Source organism: Balaenoptera musculus, chromosome 6 (assembly GCF_009873245.2).
Source record: "Balaenoptera musculus isolate JJ_BM4_2016_0621 chromosome 6, mBalMus1.pri.v3, whole genome shotgun sequence".
Classification (NCBI taxonomy): domain Eukaryota; kingdom Metazoa; phylum Chordata; class Mammalia; order Artiodactyla; family Balaenopteridae; genus Balaenoptera; species Balaenoptera musculus.
Window position 1 is genome coordinate 114,522,302 of NC_045790.1, and position 19,303 is coordinate 114,541,604.

Below are 19,303 nucleotides of genomic sequence, written 5' to 3' on the forward strand. Positions count from 1 at the left end.
TGCATGGGCTTAGTTGCTCCGCGGCATGTGGAGTCTTCCCAGACCAGGGCTCGAACCCGTGTCCCCTGCATTAGCAGGCGGATTCCTAACCACTGTGCCACCAGGGAAGTCCAGCAATTATTCTTTTTAAATTACCATGGCTTTAAACGAATCAGCATAAACCCCCTCCAGTACACTGAACTGTAGCCTTCTTCAAATTCTCTCTTCCATATTTCCATGCTGTTTGAATCCTTGTGGACAACAGACCTGGGTTCTGGGTGGGAAGGGATTATTGCCACATCAGGAGTCAGCCAGATTTGGGCCCTGGGCAAGTTGCTTCCATTTGGGGGCCTCAGTTTCCTCATCTGTAAAATGGGATGACAGAAGCATCTTTCTCATAGATGAGAAGTTGTTCCAAAAATCTGGCATGGTGCCAGGCACATAGCTGCAGCTCAGAAATGGGGGTTCTTATCATCATCAGTGCAATCATCTGAGCTTCATAATTTCCAGCTGAGACCAACCCTCTCAACGGCCCCAGGGCCTTCTTTCAGCCAGGGAGCGATCAAGGATCCTGGTCCATTTCTCTTCCTGTGCTGTTGAGCTCATAGGATGTACAGGGTCTCTCCAAGTGCAAAGTCATTGAACTTGTCTTCATGCCACCAGGTAAGGTCGGCTGCTATTCCCATTTCACAGGTGAGGAAACTGAGGCTCAAGTGGTAATGCCCTTCCGAGATCACCAAGGCAGAGCGCCCCCCCCGCGAAGCTGAACGTGCTGGACGTGTGGGCTGGAGGCTGGCACATGGCCAGCGGAGGGGTAACTGCTGGAGGACCCTAAGGTGTCCTCTGGGTGCTGTGGCCTGCTCCATTGCCCCCTGCCTGATACTCTGACCTTCTGGCACCTTCTGTGAGGCCCCCGTTGTGCATTGTGAAGGTCTCTTCTGCTCACACAAGCTCAAAAGCGTCCTGCTGTTCAACTGAGAACTTCACCTGGGTGGAGCACATTCAAGGTGGTCCCTGAGACGCTGAGCTGCCCCAGATGTGCTTTCCTGACTGAGAAGAAGGGGCTCCATGTCAGGAGGGAGAGCAAACAGGCAGGAGATTGTGGGCGCCCCCCTCCTCGGTCCTGGATTGCACGTCAAGCTGCTCGGCTCAGGTGAGTTACGCAAGCTGGGAGGCGGGGGGGGGCGGGGCAGGGGCGGGTCAGTAGGCGGGTGGAGGCGGAGCGATGTCTGCTGTGGGCGGGGAGCCTCCCGCTGAGCGTGGCCGGAACAAGGAATGGGCGGGGATGGGGCAAGGCCAGGGCAGGACCTTCCAGCCGGACGGGTCACTCCCAAGCACCCTCAACACCAACATTCCCAGCGCTTCCTCCCCTCCCCCCATTAGGTCTCAGCCCCAGGGTCCGTGACTGCACCCGTCCCACCCCACAACCAAACAAGGCACAAAGACACCGAGGTTTGCACTAGAGAAAGGGTTTATTCAGGTATTCGGGAGGCACCAAGCAGGAGAGAGAACAAGTCTCAAATCCACCTCCCCGAAGGCAAGGGACTCAGTACGGGATGAAGAAGCTGGGTGGCCGGAGGCGTGGGGAGCCTGGGGGAAGGTGATTGGTTCCGCAAAGCTGAAACTAAGCTACAGGCTTCCTCACGGGACGGATGTTCCAAAAAATGGCAGCATTTGCATGATCTAAAGGTGATGTGATGTCATTTTGGGCCCTGTGATGTCGAAAGGTCACAGTTCAGACACTCACGCATGCCCAGTTGGAGGGTTGCTTCATGACAGAGCTGCCTACAACCTCTTTCTTCTCTCTCCGGCCGGCACCTCCCCAGTGTGTGCACTGCCCATCGAGCTGGGCAGTGTGTGTGTGTGTGTGCGCGCGTGTGCACGCGCGCGCCTGTGTCAGGCGTGGGGAGGCCCAGAGGAAAGGACCCTACGTGGGAGGGGGTAGACAGGGTCCCCCCAAGGTCATAGGGGCTCTAAATCCCAAAGCAAACTCCCCGGCTTGGGGGGCGGTAACCCTCCCGGCTCCTGTGGACTCCGCCCGCCTCCTGTGTCCCGGCCTGTCCCCACCTCACCGGGCCTTAGTTTCCCAGCTACCCCGTGAGCGGCTGGCACGGAACTGCGTTCGTCTAGCTCAGCGTGGACGCGGTCGGGGCTCTCCATCCTGGGTGGGTGTGGAGGGCACTGGCTCCGAGGCGCGTGGGCCGCCCTCCTGCAGGGCAGCCGGCTCTCGGGTCCGCAGCTGGGCGCGCACGCCCGCCCCGCCGCCAGCACTTACACGTGACCCCGCCCCACGGCGCATGCCCAGCACCAGCGGCTCTCCACGCGGCTGGTCCTGCGTGTCCCCAGCCCCGCCAGCTGCTCTGTGAGCCCCACGTGTCCGGAGCCTTGGGATCACCTCCACCCCACCCAGGCAGGCCGTAGGGTGCTGGCCCCGTGGGTTGCCATCTCGGGATAGGAAAGTCACCGAATATACCCCCAGCCCTCTTTCCTGAACGCCAGACTCCCTCCCAGGGTCCAGCTGGCTGTGTCACTGGGTCAGGGGGACCTGGAGACAGCAGGGGACACCAGCTCCGGAGAGGAAGGACAGGCCACTCCACCCCTCTTCCTCTGTGCCTGTCCCCTTGTCTTCCTGGCAGGACCCTGGGACGTGAAGTCCAGCCCGTCCCTCCCTGGCTGCGGCCCTGGCTGGAGGAGGAGGGGCTGGAGGTGGCCGACCCCCCAGGTGAGCGAGTGTTGGGGGACTTACTGTTATTAGGGAGCCCTCTGGGCATTCAGTGATTTCGCCCCACTCTGTAGGGGAGAAGCGGCCCCAGCAGTCAAGGTCACTCAGGTCTAAGTGACCAAGACCAGCCGTGAACGGGGCGGGGTGGGGAGGGACTCAGAATCATTGCTCTTCACGTCGCCGAGCCCCACGCTAGACTTCAGAGGCCTTGTCCTGTGTGGGGCTCCACAGCCAGGGGACCCCCTGAGTCCAAGCACTTTGGGTGCTTTCATCTCCCTGCTTTAATCCCCAACACCCACTCCCAAGGTCAGGGTCACTGACCCCATTTTCACTGGAGGAAACTGAGGCACTGAGAGTCACCACACAAGCTTGCCTGTCGCAGGGCTGTGATGTGGCCCCGCTGTGGGTTGAACCCTGGTCAATCTGACCCCAAAGGTTGAGTTTGCCCAGGAGCTGGAGGAGGTGACTTTGAGCCAGGTTGGAGGTGAGTCTGTCATGGATGGGGGGCTACAGGGAGGGACACTGCAGGCAAGGGGCTCTGAGAGGGGAGGGCTTGGTGGGGTCCCTGGGGGATAAAGGCTGTAGGGAGGCTGGAATGGGGGTGAGGGGTGCACGCTGGGGAGGGCGTCTGGACCAGACCACACAGGGCTCTGAGTGCCAGGCTAGGAGTCAGAGGTCACTGCAGGTTGTGTGTGTGGGGTGGGACATGAGAGGGCGGTCTTCTCAGATCCACATCATCCTGGATTTGGAGGGAGCATAGTGGCCACGTTATTCGTGCCCCCTCAAGCATGGATCTCCAGTAACCCACCAGCACGAGGAGGCTGCCTCAGTTTCCTCCTTGCGCAGTGGGGGCTGTGGGGGTCATCTGCCTCCTCCCAGGGCTGGGCACGCTCCCTGGAGGGTCCAGAGACGGCTGCTTGTCAAATTAGCCGTTTAGGTGACGTCTGTTTCCAGAGAGTGTGAGTGAGGGGACCAAGGGGACACCCACCCACCCAGCTCAGCATGAAGCTCTTGTACAGGTTGCTGTTCTCATGTCCCGGCTGACGGGGGTGATGCGGCGTCGCCCACCTGCTGGATGGAGAGTGACAGTCAGGACCTGCGTTGCAGAGCCTGGGACGTATTACTCGTGTGTGACCCAGGCTGCCGTGGGCCAGGTGGACGCTGAAGACGAGGTGCTGCCAGAGGCCGAGCTGATGCCCGAGGTCTCTGGGGATGCTGAGGATGCCGACTCCAGCACCTGGGGAATGGCAGGGTCAGCAGATGCCCTGCCCTGTGCAGGGCACCCCATGCCAGCATCCAGCTCTGGGGGCTTCAGCCCCCTTTTGTGGTGTGGAGTGGGGAGCACTGATCCTGGGAAGGAAGGGACTGGGAAAGGCTATTAGGGAGCAGGGTAGTCACCTTGTTTTCCTGGACATCAGGGGACTCTGGGTTACCGCTCATGTTGATGTGACCCGCTGCAGAGCTGGAAGAGCTGGTCACGTGCACGCTGAGCACAAGGGCAGTGTCCCCACTGGTGAGGTCAGTGCCCTGCTGAGCTGGTCACAGGACTTGGAGTGGGAGCTGTCCCTGGTCCTGAACTCTGTGCCGTGGACCTAGTGACTGGATGGAGGGGCCGGCTTTGCAGTGGTCACACCCACTGGGTGAGCAGTGCTCTGGGGTGCCTGTGGGTACAGATGGCAGTGACCTGCCCCTGGGAAGGTGTGGGGGAGGTGCTCAGAGGGCAGCACCTGGTGGAGGACAGAGCTCCGTGCCCACGGGCAGCTCTCCTTGGAAAGTCAGCTAGTCCTTTGGATCCAAGGAAGCAGAGGCACCTGAGACTACAAGTGGTCTCTGGGAGGTCAGGTCAGCCTGTTGACTTGTGTCATGGGCAGCAGGAGAAGTTCCTGGTGGAACTGTTCCTGGGGTGGCCTGGGCTGGCAGGTTAGGCAGACAGTGCCCAGCTAGCCTTTGTCACTCCATTCTATAGCTTAGCTACCCAGCTAGCCAGACCCTGGGAGAGCACCCTGTGACTGGCCAGTGCTAGGGACCAAAGGGAGGGTGCCCTTGGCAATCTCGAGTCCCTTCTGCTTCGTGTGGGGAGGATTGAGCTGGCTCTGTGAGAGGCCGCACCCCCTTGGTGAAGGTGGGTCTTCACCCCTGGTGGGGCGGGGCAGAGGGAAGGTCAGCTGTGCTCTGCTGGGAGCTACGTGCCAGGGAGAGGGAAATGCACAGAGAAAAGGAGCAGAGTCCTGGTTGTCAGAAGGTGGGGGGCGACTGCTTCATGGGTACAGGGTCCCTGTTGGGGTGCCAAAACATTCTCGAGCTAGAGAGCAGTGATGGTGCACGGCATAGAGGATGTAGTTCACGCCTCTGCATTGTACACCTTAAAGTGATAAAAGGTTAAATTTTATTTAATCTAAATTTAAACACATTACATATAAAAGTCATAAAGCATAGAAAAGAGAAAAAAATGCTGCCCTCACAGGGGAGGTGAAGGGCAGCTCTGGGGTGGAGCTGGAACTGGCTGGTGTGCACGCTGGCTTTACCACTGGCGCTGGTGCCTGGGCTGAGCTGGGGCTGGATGGGCTCTGTCTCAGGCGGTAGTGATGGAGCTGATAGAGAATCGGCTCTAGTTCTGGGGCTGACTGTAACTCTGGCAGTGTTGCCAGATTTGGTGTAAGAGCTGATGATGGAAATGGCTTTAGCTCTGGAGCTGGTCCAAATGTTGGAGCTGGAAGGGGCTCTAGTTCTGTAGCTGGGCCAGCTAAGCTCTCTAGCTGGTGTCAGGTCCTGCTGTAGCTCCACAGGAAGTGAGAGATCCCGTGGTGGTGCCAGCTCTCCCTCTGGAGCTGGCGCAGAAGCTGACTGTAGCTCCAGAGCTGCTGCTGGAACAGATAATGAGGTTGGTTCCTGCTGTGAGCGCTGCTGAAGTTGGCACCGAATCTAATGGTGAAATGCCTCTAGTTCGAGATCTGCCTTCAGTTTTGGATCTGCTTCTGCAGCTGGATCTAGCTCTTCAGATGTAATAGACCTGGTGCTGGAGCCAGTTCTCGATCTCAAGATGGTGCTGAAGCAGTTCACCGACCTGACTGCCTTTCCGTGGACCTTCCCAATGAAAGAAAAATCCCACAGTAGGTAATACTAGAGTTGGCTCCAGATTTGTCTGTCGTGTTGGGTCTGACGCTAACTCAGGCAGTCGTGTGAGAGCTGTGATGGAGGTGGCTCAGCTCCGGAGTGGAAGCCAGGGGTGCTCTAACCCTGGACTGGTCCAAGTGTGGAGCTGGAAGGGGCTCTCGCTCTGCAGCTGGTTCCAGAGCTAGCTCTAGCTCCACGCTCCTGCAAGATCTTGTGCTAGAGTTGGACTAGCTTTATAGCCCCCACTTACTGTCTGCAGGTGAGGTGCTGTCCCACCTGTTAGGCTGTGACCTCCGAGGGATGGTGTCTGGGGTTCACCATTGTATTCCAGGTGCCCACACACAGTGGGAGCAGTACACAGCTGCTGAATGAATGAATGAATGAATCCAAGAGTGTGTGTTCCAGGTCTCTCATCTGTAAATAACAGCACTCATCTCATGGGGCTGTTGGGAGGATCAGATGACTCACTGACATGTTAAGTGTCTACTATGTACCGGGCACTGATGGAGGGCTGAGTGTACAGCAATGAACAAGCGCAGTCCCTGCTCGCACGGAGCTGACTGGAGCAGGGGTTAGATGAGGAAATCGGGTCACAGGCACGTGCCCCAGCCCAGCTGGGGGCAGCGGGTCCTGCAGGCATCCCTGTGCAGCAGCTCAGGACCAAGCCAGTTGGGGACTGTGGTGGAGGGGATGTGGGATCCACCGTCTGAGCGTCCGTGCTGCACATTTTCCCGATGTAGCCGTTCCCTTCACTGTCCCCAGTTTTGCCCTCCATAAAACGCGTGTCGGATATTTGTTCCTAAGGTCCCTCTGTGAAGTTGGTCTTGATCCTCTGAGACACACAAGGAAGAGCTCCCCACTCTCTGTCTTCCTGCTGGCATCCCGGAGAGCAGGCTTTGAGTTCTTTAGGGGAACTAGACAGTGTTCTGTCAGGGGACTGGATAGGGTCCCCCTTCTGGTCAGTGGATGAGCTGGGCCGGAAATCCTGGGCTCTGACCCCCAGTAGCCGCAGAGACCAGGGCATTAATGACACACAGGTCAAGGCACTTCTCGAGGTGCTTGAGAATGGCAGCCTGAAGTCTGAGGGACTGTCCAGTGAGGGTCAGCCCTGCCAGCAATCAAGACCAGGGGAGATCTTTCCAGATCAGTACTCAAAGATCTTCCTCCCTTCACTCTTCTTCCTTATTTTCTTCCTCAATTACACTGTATTTTATCGTGTGGCTGGTCATCATTCATTTATCCTGTCCCCTACTGGAGGGAACTGAGATGTTTCCAATCTTTTGCTTTTATGAGGCAGGTGCAGTGAATAACATGTACACATGTCAAGGGTAGAGGTGTTTCTACGGGATGAATTCCCTGAACTGGAGTTGCTGAGTCAGAGGGTAAATATATTTGTAATTTTGACAGATATGGCCAAACTGCCTCCATTGGAAAGAAACTTGTATTCCATCAACAATGAATAAAAGTTCCTGTTTCTACACAGCCCTTTCTAATTTATGGATTTGATCATATGAAAAAGACAGGGCATGTTTTCACCTGTTTTAAGACCATACTTTTTTTTGCAAAGTGTCTGCTTTTGCACATTTTTTTCTGTATGACTTTTTTTTTCTCAATTTCTAAGAGCTCTTTATATAAGGGGACCGAGCCACTTTGCCTGTGACATGAGATACAAATATTTGTTCCAACTTCTTTTTTTTTAATTTATTTTTATTTTTGGCTGCGTTGGATCTTTGTTGCTATGCGTGGGCTTCCTCTAGTTGTGGCGAGTGGGGGCTACTCTTCGTTGCAGCGCGTGGGCTTCTCACTGCAGTGGCTTCTCTTGTTGCAGAGCACGGGCTCTAAGCACATGGGCTTCAGTAGTTGTGGCTCGTGGGCTCTAGAGCACAGGCTCAATAGTTGTGACACACGGGCTTACTTGCTCCGCGGCATGTGGGATCTTCCCGGACCAGGACTCGAACCCATGTCGCCTGCATTGGCAGGTGGATTCTTAACCACTGCGCCACCTGAGAAGTCCCTGTTCCAACTTCTTGTTTCTAATCTATGTCTTTTCCTCTCGTGTATTGTTAAGATGCCAGTTCTTTCCCATTTATCTATTTTTTTTAAATTAATTAATTTATTTATTTATGGCTGTGTTGGGTCTTCGTTTCTGTGCGAGGGCTTTCTCTAGTTGCGGCGAGCGGGGGCCACTCTTCATCGCGGTGCGCGGGCCTCTCACTATCGCGGCCTCTCTTGTTGCGGAGCACAGGCTCCAGACGCGCAGGCTCAGTAATTGTGGCACACGGGCTTAGTTGTTCCGCGGCATGTGGGATCTTCCCAGACCAGGGCTCGAACCCGTGTCCCCTGCATTGGCAGGCAGATTCTCAACCACTGCAACACCAGGGAAGCCCTCCCATTTATCTATTGATCCAACACAACTATATAAAATGCCTCAGCAGATATCTCCCTGGGGAAAGTGATGCACTAGTAGAATGTAAAAACCAGAGGGGACCAGCTCTAAGATGAATTATTTGAGAGAAACTCTTTTACAGCTACGTGTGCCATGGAGAGTCGCCTACCAGACTTTATCTTGGACATTGAACATTTCTATTCGGCTTTAGCACAGATATGCATTCAGCAAATATAGTGCCAATTAGTAAACTTTAATCTTAAATCTCAATAATATCCATAAATTCTATATCTTACTTTAAAAATTCCATTTCTGTCCCAGTTCTCGGTGTTTCCTAAGCAAACCTCAGTGTCCTGATCTGGTAAATTACAGTGACTATATCACAAGAGTCACTCAAGATCTGTCTCCTCTTCGAGGCATTCCTCACACCTGTAGCCCACTGTGAGAATCAAAGCATAAAATATTCCCTCTGTGCCATTCCTCTTCCACCTCTAAAACAGTCACCTTATTACAAGATAAACATTTTAAATATGAATGTTTCTCCTTTGTCTAGGAAGGTCAAGGCATTAAATTAAAGGTGTGTGCTTGTGCCCATGCTGCTGGCTGGACCAATATGCTTTCCTTCTTGTGACCAGCATCCACCGTCCTTTCCTTCCAAGGATGTTCTCCCCAGTTTACCCTGGGGTAGGTTTTAAGGGGTTGTCACCATATCCTTGGGTTTGGTCGGGGTTGGGGGCTTTACAGCCCTTAGTACGTTAAGCATAGTTGTTCCTGGCCTCGTAGTGCCAACATCCTTGCCATATCTGGGTCTGATGCCTGCTCTGCCTCTTCAAACTGTGTTTTTCATTTTCGTATGTTCGTATGTTGTAATGTCTATTGCTGGCTGGGCGTGATGCCCTGGATAAAAGGAACTGCTGTGACAGGGCTTTAGTGCCTGCCGTGTGGTGAGGGGTCGGGAGAGGAGCAGAATTCTAGAGTCTGTGATCAGGTCCCCCTCTTTCAGGGACCCTTTGCCTCCAGACGATGAGCTTTCCTGTGCTCCTCAGGTGGGACAGGATGGCTAGAGTTGTTGTTTCCCTTCTCCCAAGAGGAAGCCAGAGGGGTCGTTGTTGGGTGTTTCCCTTCCTCCACTGGGAAGGCAGGAGCTGCTGGAGGTGGGTGTTTCCCTCCCCCAGTCAGCGAGGCTCTTGTTAAATAGTTTGTCCCGAGGGCAGACCTTGTTAGGAAGAATAGAATGCTGGGGTGTTTTTCAAAATTGTTCCTCCTCCCCTTCCCCCCCAAACCACAATAAAGGCTCCCACTTGGATTTCTCCTCTCTCTGCCCATCTCGCCTCAGTGCTCTCCCGTGGGGCACTGTATGGCATTGGAGCCTCCCGTGTTGAGGGGACTCTGTAATAAGATCGTCTTCCTTCATGACATTCTTATGTCTGTGTGGATTGCTACACCTGATAAAACAAATCCTAGGTATTGTTAAAACACCATGTGATTTACTTTGACTAATGAAATATTAACAAACTTTCTTTAAAGCAGAGGCTTTAAAATGTACGTGCACTGGACCTCGGTCATTCTTGTTACTGGAAACTCTGAGACCATCATGTGAAGAACCCCGAGCTAGCTTCCTGCAGAATGAAGGGCCACATGGATAGAGAGGCACTGCCCTCCCATCTGAGCCCAAATCTCAGCTGACTTGCTGGTTGAAACAGCTTCATGCATGAGCCAAGCCAAGAGCAGCAGAAGAACCAACCAGTCAGCCAACCCACTGCTTTAACAACTGGGAGTTGTTTTGGAATTGTTTGTTACACAGCAAAAGCTAACTGATACAAAACCAAATTGATTTAAGAATACACATGCAAAAATTAAACAAAATACCAAATCACTCCCAAATTTTAAAATATACATCATAAGATGAATCCAGTAATGTGATGTTATTTTTCCCTAAATGTTACCATCATTCAAGTCACATTCTGAAACCTGACATTTTCACTCAACAAAAAGTGTAGATGATCATGTTTGTATATGTAGATTTATCCCATTCTTCTTTAAAAAAAACTAACATATGGTATTTCAATGTATGGATAAATTAGTTTATTTAATTGCCCCCCTAATTTGACATTATTTACAATTTTGTGCTGTTACAAATAATCTCTATCTCATTGAGCAATATGGAATGTTTTTCTCATTTCTAATACATGTTGAAAAATATGTTCTCTCAGTTCTCCATTAATCTACTGATTTGACTGTAATAGATATAAATGTAGATTATGTAAATAGAATACATAAAATACATTTTTACAAGTAGAATATGTAAAAAGACCCTGGAAAGGCAGGTGTGTGGGTGCTCTCTGCTCCTCTCACAGCTCCAGCATCAGCTCAGGAACTAGAGGTGGCTTCAACTCCAGTTCCTGTCCATTCACAGGAGACAGGTGCAGGTGCAGAGTCAGTGCAGAAGTAAAGGCAGCTCCAGAGCCTGAGGAATGTCCACCTGCAGCTGAAGTGCCACCTCCACCAGCAGCTCCAGAGCTGCAGCCAACACCACTGTCAGTCGTACCAGCAGCTCTGGAGTGAGGACCAGCATCTGGAGCAGCTCCTGCAGGAGACCAGGAGACAGCTCCCAGCACCCCTGCAGGGAGAGTCATCACCTGCTCCTCATGGAAACCTGATGCCAGCACAGCTGCCACCACTCCTGAGGGAGAGCCGACACCTGCACCTGCACCTGCTCCTGCAGGCAACCCAGAGCAGATGAGGACTCACCATCCTTGCGGGGAGATCTCGCTCCGGACCCACCCCTCATGCCAGTTTTCAAGCCACACCTTCAGCTTGCTACCCCACTAGGACTTTCCTTCCCCTCCCCTGCTATTGTGTCTGGTTATTTTTTTAAAAATTTATTTATTTTATTTATTTTTGGCTGTGTTGGGTCTTCGTTGCTGTGTGCAGACTCTGTCTAGATGCGGCGAGCGGGGGCTACTCTTAGTTGCGGTGCACATGCTTCTCATTGCGGTGGCTTCTCTTGTTGCATAGCATGGGCTCTAGGCACGTGGGCTTCAGTAGTTGCAGCATGCGGGCTCAGTAGTTGTGGCTCGCGGGCTCTAGAGTGCAGGCTCAGTAGTTGTGGCACACGGGCTTAGCTGCTCTGCGGCATGTGGGATCTTCCCAGACCAGGGCTCGAACCTGTGTCCCCTGCATTGGCAGGCAGATTCTTAACTACTGCACCACCAGGGAAGTCCCATGTCCGGTTATTTTTTAATTTTATTTTTTGTTTTACATTTTTACGGCATCATATATTTCAGGTTTTAAATTAAATAAAATTTAAGGCTTTGATCATTTTAAATGTTACAGTTCATGAGCGCTAAGTACATTCACTATGCTGTGCAACCATCACCACTATTTAGTTGCAGAATATTTCATTCTCCTAAAGGAAACCCTGACTGAAAGCACTCACTCCCCATTCCTCCCTCCCTCAGCCCAATGCAACCCCTCATCTGCATTCCTTCTCTGTTCTTTTACTATTATGGATTTTATTAAATAAATGGAACCACAGACTAGATACCTTTTCATGTCTGCACACATATTTTGAGAGGTTGTAGTTAATTTTTGTATTCTGGGTGTTAAACAGCATTTTTGTTGTATGAAAGGGAAATCCCTGATGGATTAAAGATTAGATGTATAAGATGAAGCCCTTTAGTAAATACATGCATAATGTCAGGGTAGAGGCCCTGTTCTAAGTGTGACACCAAAGCCAGAAAACAGACAGGAAATGCTTGGCTCTTCCTGTGGCCAAAATAGAAACAAGAAAATGTAGAAAGCTGGAAAAACAAACCACAAACTGGAACAGCATTCCTCAAAACCCAAAGCCAGAAAAAAGTTAACCTCCCTGTAGTCCAAAAAACGCTCAGAAATCAATTTTTTGTTTTATTGTTTTATTTACTTACTTATTTTTGGCTGCGTTGGGTCTTTGTTGCTGCGTGCAGGCTTTCCCTAGTTGTGGCGAGCAGGGGCTACTCTTCCTTGTGGAGCACGGGCTCTAGGTGCACGGGCCTCAGTAGTTGTGGGACACGGGCTCAGTAGTTGCAGCGCACAGGCCTCAGTAGTTGTGGGACACGGGCTCAGTAGTTGCAGCGCACAGGCTTAGTTGCTCCGCGGCATGTGGGATCTTCCCGGACCAGGGCTCGAACCCGTGTCCCCTGCATTGGCAGGTGGATTCTCAACCACTGCGCCACCAGCGAAGCCCCAATGTTTTTTAAAGCGACAAAGAACAAACGCATGCAATTCCAATGAGAGGAGACACACATGGTCAGTGTATGTCAGAGATGCTTGACCTCCCAGTGAGGACACATGCAAATGTGTGTCACAGCCATTTGTACCGACGGGTTCCCCCAGAGCACCCTCTCTCCTAGTGAGTGTGACCACTGCAGAGCTGGCCCTGCCCTCCAGCCACCAGGCCCCAACACAGACTCCAGGACCAGGGACAGCTCCCACTCCAGGTGCTGTGACCAGCTCAGGTGGGGCCCTGACCTCAGCAGTGGGGACACCAGCCTGAAGTGGGGAGATGAGCTTTACCCAGAGTCCCCTGATGACCAGGAAAGAAGGTGCCTTCCCAATGCTCCCTGACAGCCCTTCCCAGCCCTTCCCTTCTTGGGGCCAGTGTTCCCCACTCCACCCCCTCAAAAAGGCCAAGAAGCCCAGGAGCCAGATGCTGGCTCAGGGAGCTCTGCAGGGTCAGGGAGTCTGCAGATCACGCCACACTCCACAGTCAAGGAAGTTGACCTCCCCGAGGTCCCCAAATTCCTCAGCCGAGCTCTGCCTCCAGCAGCACCTCGTCTTCAGCGTCCGGCAAGCCCGGGGAGCCTCCGGCACACGAGGGCTGTGTCTCAGGACCTGCAGCATAGGTCCTCACTGCCTCGCTCCATCCAGCAGGTGGGCGATGCTACATCCCGCACGCCAGCCTGGACGTCAGAACAGCGACACGTACAAGAGCTTCATGCTGAGCTGGGTGGGCGGGCGTCCCCTTGGTCCCCTCACTCACACCTCTCTGGGTACAGAACTCTCCTGAACGGCTACTCGGACAAGAGGCCATCTGTGGACCCTCCAGGCAGCGTGCCCAGCCCTGGGAGGAGGCAGATGACCCCCACAGCCCCCGCTGCACAGGGAGGAAACTGAGGCAGCCTCCTTGTCCCTGGTCACCTCGGGCTCCGTGAGGGTGAAGAGCAGTGATTCTGCGTCCCCCGTTCACGGCTGGACTTGGTCACTCAGAGCTGAGTGGCCTTCAGTGCTGGGGCCGCTGCTCCCCTGCAAAGTGGGGCGAAATCACTGAGTGCCCAGAGGGCTCCCTAATAACTGTAAGTGCCCCCAACACTCGCCCATAGGGGTGGTGGGCCCCCTCCGGCCCCTCCTCCTCCAGCCAGGACCGCAGCCAGGGACAGGCTGGACCTTGGGTCCGGGGTACTGTGAGGAGACCAATGTGGGGTGGGGGGAGAGGAGGAGGAGAAGGGGGACCTGACCTTCTCCCTGCCCGGACTGGGTGTCTACTGCCCCCTCCAGGTCCCCCTGACCCAGCCATGCCCCGAGCTGCACCCTGGGATGGAGCTTGGAGACGAGGAGAGCGGGTGGGGGTATATTCAGTGACCCATGTGTCCCCCCAGATGTCCGACCCACCCAGCCCGGCGTTCTGCAACGCGGCGAGGGTGTCGTAGAGCAGCTAGCAGGGGTTGGGACACGGGACCAGCCGCGCGGGAAGCCGTAGGCGTTGCGCATGCGCTCTGTGGGGCGCAGTCACGTGCACGCAGCATCCTGGGTCTTGTGTGCGCGTCCGGCCGTGAACATGAGGCCGGGCAGCCACGCGGGAGGGAGGCCAGAACGACCCTGAGCGGGTCCTCCCCACACGGTCCAGAGGGGAGAGCCCGGGGGCGTCCTCGCAGAGCTGGGCTGATGCAGGTCCGCGTCCAACCCGTCACGAGGCCGGGAGAGGCAGGGTCTGCCTGGGGCTGGGAGGTGGGCAGAGTCCAGAGGAGCGGGGACGGTTCCCGCCTCCCCCGCCAGCCTCAACCCTCCCATGGGGCTTACTCTGGGATGAGAGCCCCTCAGATCCTGGAGGACCCCTGCCCACCCCTTCCCATGTGGGGCTGATTCCTCTGGGCGTCTCCATGAGGGCACATGTGAGCGCGTGCACACACACACACTCACACACTGACTGTCCTGCCGGGGGTCAGAGGGGAGTGCACACGGGGGAGGAACAAGGGGTGAGAAGGAGGGGGTTGGGGGCAGCTCTGCCACGGGGCAGGGATAATGACCCCCTAGCAACATGCCCGGCCCTAGCATAGGGAGGTGAGAGATGCCAGGCTGATGGAAGGGGTGCGCAGGGGGCTGCCTGGCCTGGGCCATCGCTAGAGCTGCCTGGAGAAGACAGGGTCTGGGCCCTGTGTCCACTACTCTTGGCACCGGGCACTAGGATGAGACCCCCCTCCCTACTGTGGAGGGGCTACAGGAGAGGAGGCCTCAGCTTACTTCTCTGTAAAGTGGGTGCACAGACAGGGTGATCCCTAAGGTCCCATAAGCTTGCAGAGGAGTCTGCTGACCTTGGTTCTCCATCGCAGACCCACTGTGCTCCAAGTCCTTGGAAAATTCTTTCTACCCCCTGAGGCCCTTCTGAGCAAGGGACAGCCTGGGGACTTGGGGGACGGGGGACCTGGGGTGCGGAAGGTGGCAGAGACTGGACCACTCATCGGGGACCAGGGGCAAGACCCTCCTTGTTGGCGCCTGGGGGGTCCTCATTTGGAAGTGGGTGGAGTCACTGCCCTGGTTGGGATGAGGAGGCCTCCGGAGTGAACTGGACACCAGGACAGTGGAGGGAACGAGGGGAGCAAGAGAGGCTCTGAGGTCCCTCTCGTCCCCCAGGAGCCGGCAGGTCCTGCTCCTTTGCTCCCTCGGCCCCGGTGGAACCACTGCCTTGAGGACCCCCAACAAGTTCTATGGTTAGTTTTCTGGTCTCCTGCCTGGGGCTGCAGTTCCGGGGCTGACCACCAGGGGGAGGGCTGTGCACACTCTACTGGATGGAGCAACTGGAGCAGGGAAGGGACACCCGGGGTCATTCTGGGCGTCCCCCTGCCGCGGATCCAACACGCACCTTTTATTGTTAGCCTCCAGGCCCACACACAGTGGGAGCTGCTCAGAAGCGGGAGGGGGCTCTGAGACCCCCTATAGATCATTCAGCTACTGTCCCCCCTGCACTCACCCTGAGCAGGGGCTGTGTTAGGCCCGGGGGCGGTGCTGACATGACAGGTGGTCCCTGCCCTGCAGGAGCTCATAGCCTGGAGGGGCAGATAAAGCAAATCCACGTGAGAGAGAAGAGCAAGTGCTCTAGGGAAATGGGTCAGGGCCCCGGAGGAAGGGCCGGGAGCCCCTGGGGGTCTAAAAGGCTCCCTGGTGACACTGATGCCAGGACCAGAAAGACAAGAGCAGCCAGCCCTGCACACTCTGTGAGCGGTGAGCTGGGGCGGAGCTCAAAGGTGCAGAGACTCGGAGGCAGAAGAGAATTTGGCCGGAGAGCAGGTGAGACAGGAGCCAGTGTGGCTGGAGAGAGCGGGGAGGAGCGGAGGTGGGGGGATGGGGGGGCAGGGCCAGACCCGGGGCTGGAAGGACGTCCTGGTGTCTGTGCCATGCGACAGCATCCCCTAACTTAGCGCTTACAAGAACAAACACTGCCCCTCTCAGTGTCTGTGACCAGGACGCAGGCTCAGCTCAGCTGGGAGCCTCTGCCCCGCGGTCCCCCAGGAGGCTGGGCTGTGGTCTCAGCTGAGGCTCAGTCAGGGTGGGGTCTGTCTCTGAGATCATTCTCGGGTTATTGGCGGGACTCAGTTTGGACGGGGGCTCGGGTCTTTCCTGTCTGTGGGCCGGGACCCAGTGTCGGTTCTTTGCACTGGAGCCTCTTAGGGCAGCTCGTTAATACCTGATCTTGCTTCTCTAGAACACTGGACCAGAGACAGGGAGAGAGAATGAACACAGGAGGGAGGGAACCAGGCAGAAAGTCACAGACTTTTCATAAACCAGTCTTGGAAAAAACCGCCCATCCCTTTTGCCCAATTCTATCCGTTCGAACCCAGTCCCAAAGCCCATCCACCCTCAGGGGAGGGACGACACAGGCATGTGTGGCAGAGGCGGGGAGGCTGGGAGCCGTCGTGGGGCGGCCCACCCACAGGCCGAGGTGAGACGCCTGGACCTGAGTTTAAACATGACAGGAGGACCTGGAAGGTTGTTGCTAGAGGGGCCTGATGTCAGAGTGTCATTCCTTTCACCCCTCACGGGGTGCTGAGAAAGAGATAGGAGGGGAAGCGACTGTCCCTAGACCCCCGGGCAGACCCAGGCCTGTGTGAGTTGTATTCTGTGCTACACCAGCCCTTTCCGTGGTCTTCCCACTGCTAAGTCTGTGCATGACCTCCGTGTGATCCCAGCCCACGGGTTTTACAGGCACCGTAGGTGTTCATAGGTGTCTACGCCTGATGACATTTCTAGGAAGCAGATGTTAGAATGACCCCACTGTGCAGGTGGGGAGACTGGTGAGGCCCTGAGAGGCACACAGCCTGTCCAGGGTCACATCACTGGTGACAAGGAGGAGCCAGGTCTGAACCCAGCTGTGTCCCCAGAGCTGGGGTCCTGGCGGCACCCAGGCCTCCCTGTTGGTGTCACCATGCAGGGACACAGCATGGGGTGGGGGTGAGCAGTCAGCAGCCCGGAAGGGCCCTTGGGGAGCTCATGTCTGAGCAGGAAGCCCGAGTATGGGGACCCTAGGAAGTGACCTCACTTCCCCGATGACAGAGCCCAACAGAACTTGGAACCCGGTCACCAGGCACCACGTTCTAGAGAAGCCCCTGCCCAGTGCGCTTGGCCAGAGCCCTGGAATGAGCAACGTGTCCTGCTGCGTCCTGATGTACTGAGGCCGCGGTCACAGACGCGTCTGGCCATTTCCCCGGAGGCACCCTAAAGTGACACAGGTAGGCCCAGGGCAGCCCATTCCTGACCAGGCCGCCTCTGGGGTCCCACCTGGGGAGCTCTGTGTCCCCTCCTGGTGTGCGTGGAAGAGAGGGTTTGTGTCTAGTTGGCCTGCCCCGATGAGGGGCCAGAAGCCTGGTGGACCAGTCGTGTTGACCCCCCAGGTCAAGGTCACAGGGTGGGATGTGGGGAGCTGGGGCGGTGCCCTTCTGCCCGAGGTTTATCCCCAGTCCTGGAGGTGGGTCTCACTTCATCCCAGGTAAGGTCTGTGCAGACACAGGTGGGTGCCTGATCTGGGAGCAGAGGGTCCAGTGGGCAGAAAAAGCATCAGCGTAGGGCGGGCAGGGCTCTGAGTCCTCAGGGCCACTGCCGGTCACTGTCTTTTCAGAGCTCCACTTGGGAGACCAGTGAGGGGCTGGTCGACGGGGACACCCCCTCCGTCTCCCTGAGTGAGGGGTATCCACACGGCCCACGAGGGCAGCACAGGCTGGGGTGAGTGCCGACATGAAGGGGTCTCCAGAACGAGGACCCCAGACGGCCTGGGAAGGTCACCTGCACCCGCTCCTGTGGAGACCCAGAGCCAGCCCTGGACCCGCCAGCCCGGCAGGGAGAACCAGCTCCGGCTCCGCCCTCAATGCCAGCTCTGACCCACACCTTCTACCTGCTCCCCCCAACCCAGAACTTTCCCTCCCCTCCCCTGTTATTTCTGTTCTGTTTTTGCTTTTTTAATTTTTACTTTTTCATTTCACATTATTTGCGATGTCTTTTATTTTAGGCCTTAATATAGTGGCATTTAATTTTTTACATTTTAAATCGTGCACTTCATGAGCATCGAGTACATTCACAGTCACGTGCATCCTTCCCCACAGTCTCGGGGCAGACTGTTTCACTTGCAGAAGGAAAACCTGACCCAAAGCGCTCACTCCCTGGCCGCTCTCGCCTTTTGAGAAGGACCACATTCTGTCTACAGAGACACACAGCCGTAAATGAATCTGCGTGTGAGAGACACAGAGCCTGAGAGATACACACCAAACCACTCACCATGGTCACCTCTGAGGGTGGGATGTTCATGTCTCTTCTACTTTAGTTGATGCTTCAATTTTTTATAAAGTGTGTGTGTGCATGTGTGTGTATCTGCATGTGTGTCTGTATAACGTGTGCCTTTCTGTGTATGCGGGTGCACACAATTGTGTCTTGTGCGGATGTGTGCTGTGTGACGTGTATCTGCATGTACGTGTGTGAGTGTATTGTGCTAATGTGTGTCTGCCTGTGCTCCAGACCATTCCCACGGCTACACGGTTCTTACTCCAGTTGTGGGTGGTCCCATCTCCACCAGACCTCAAACCTTCTATGAATCCCTGCCCTGGTCACGCAGCCCCTCTGCTGCAGGTGCATCACATGTGGTCACGACCTTATTGTTGAGTTTTAAGAGTTCTTTATATTTTTTGGATATCAGTCCTTTATCAGATGTGTCCCTGCAAACATTTCCTCCCAGTCTGTGGCTTCTCTTCTTGTTCTCTCGTCATTGTCTTTCACGGAGCAGAAGTTTTTAACTTTAATGAAGTCCAGCTTATCAATTATTTCTTTCATGGATTGTGCCTTGGTGTTGTATCTAAAAAGTCATCACCATACCACATTAACAAATTAAGGAATAAAAACCATATGATCATCTTAATGGATGCAGAAAAAGCTTTTGACAAAATTCAACACCCATTTATGATAAAAACTTTCCAGAAAATGGTCATAGAGGGAATCTACCTCAACACAATAAAGCCCATATATGACAAACCCACAGCAAGTATCATACTTAATGGTGAAAAACTGAAAGTATTTCCTCTAAGATCAGGAACAAGACAAGGATGTCCACTCTTGCCACACTTATTCAACATAGTTTTGGAAGTCTTAGCCATGGCAATCAGAGAAGAAAAAGAAAAGGAATACAGATGGGAAAAGAAGAAATAAAACAGTCACTGTTTGCAGATGACATGATACTATACACAGAAAATCCTAAAGATGCCACCAGAAAACTACTAGAACTAATCAATGAATTTGGTAAGGTTGCAGGATACAAAATTAATGCACAGAAATCTCTGGCATTCCTATACACCAACAACGAAACA

General features: G+C 54.6%; 1 long non-coding RNA gene across 1 annotated transcript; it reads left to right on the forward strand.

The window, feature by feature from the left end:
• Positions 1–15,540: 15,540 nt before the first annotated feature.
• On the forward strand, positions 15,541–18,148 carry LOC118897224. Its single transcript, XR_005020377.1, has 3 exons — positions 15,541–15,746; positions 17,010–17,185; positions 17,572–18,148. It is a non-coding gene; the product is annotated as an uncharacterized LOC118897224 (long non-coding RNA).
• The last annotated feature ends 1,155 nt before the right edge of the window (positions 18,149–19,303 follow it).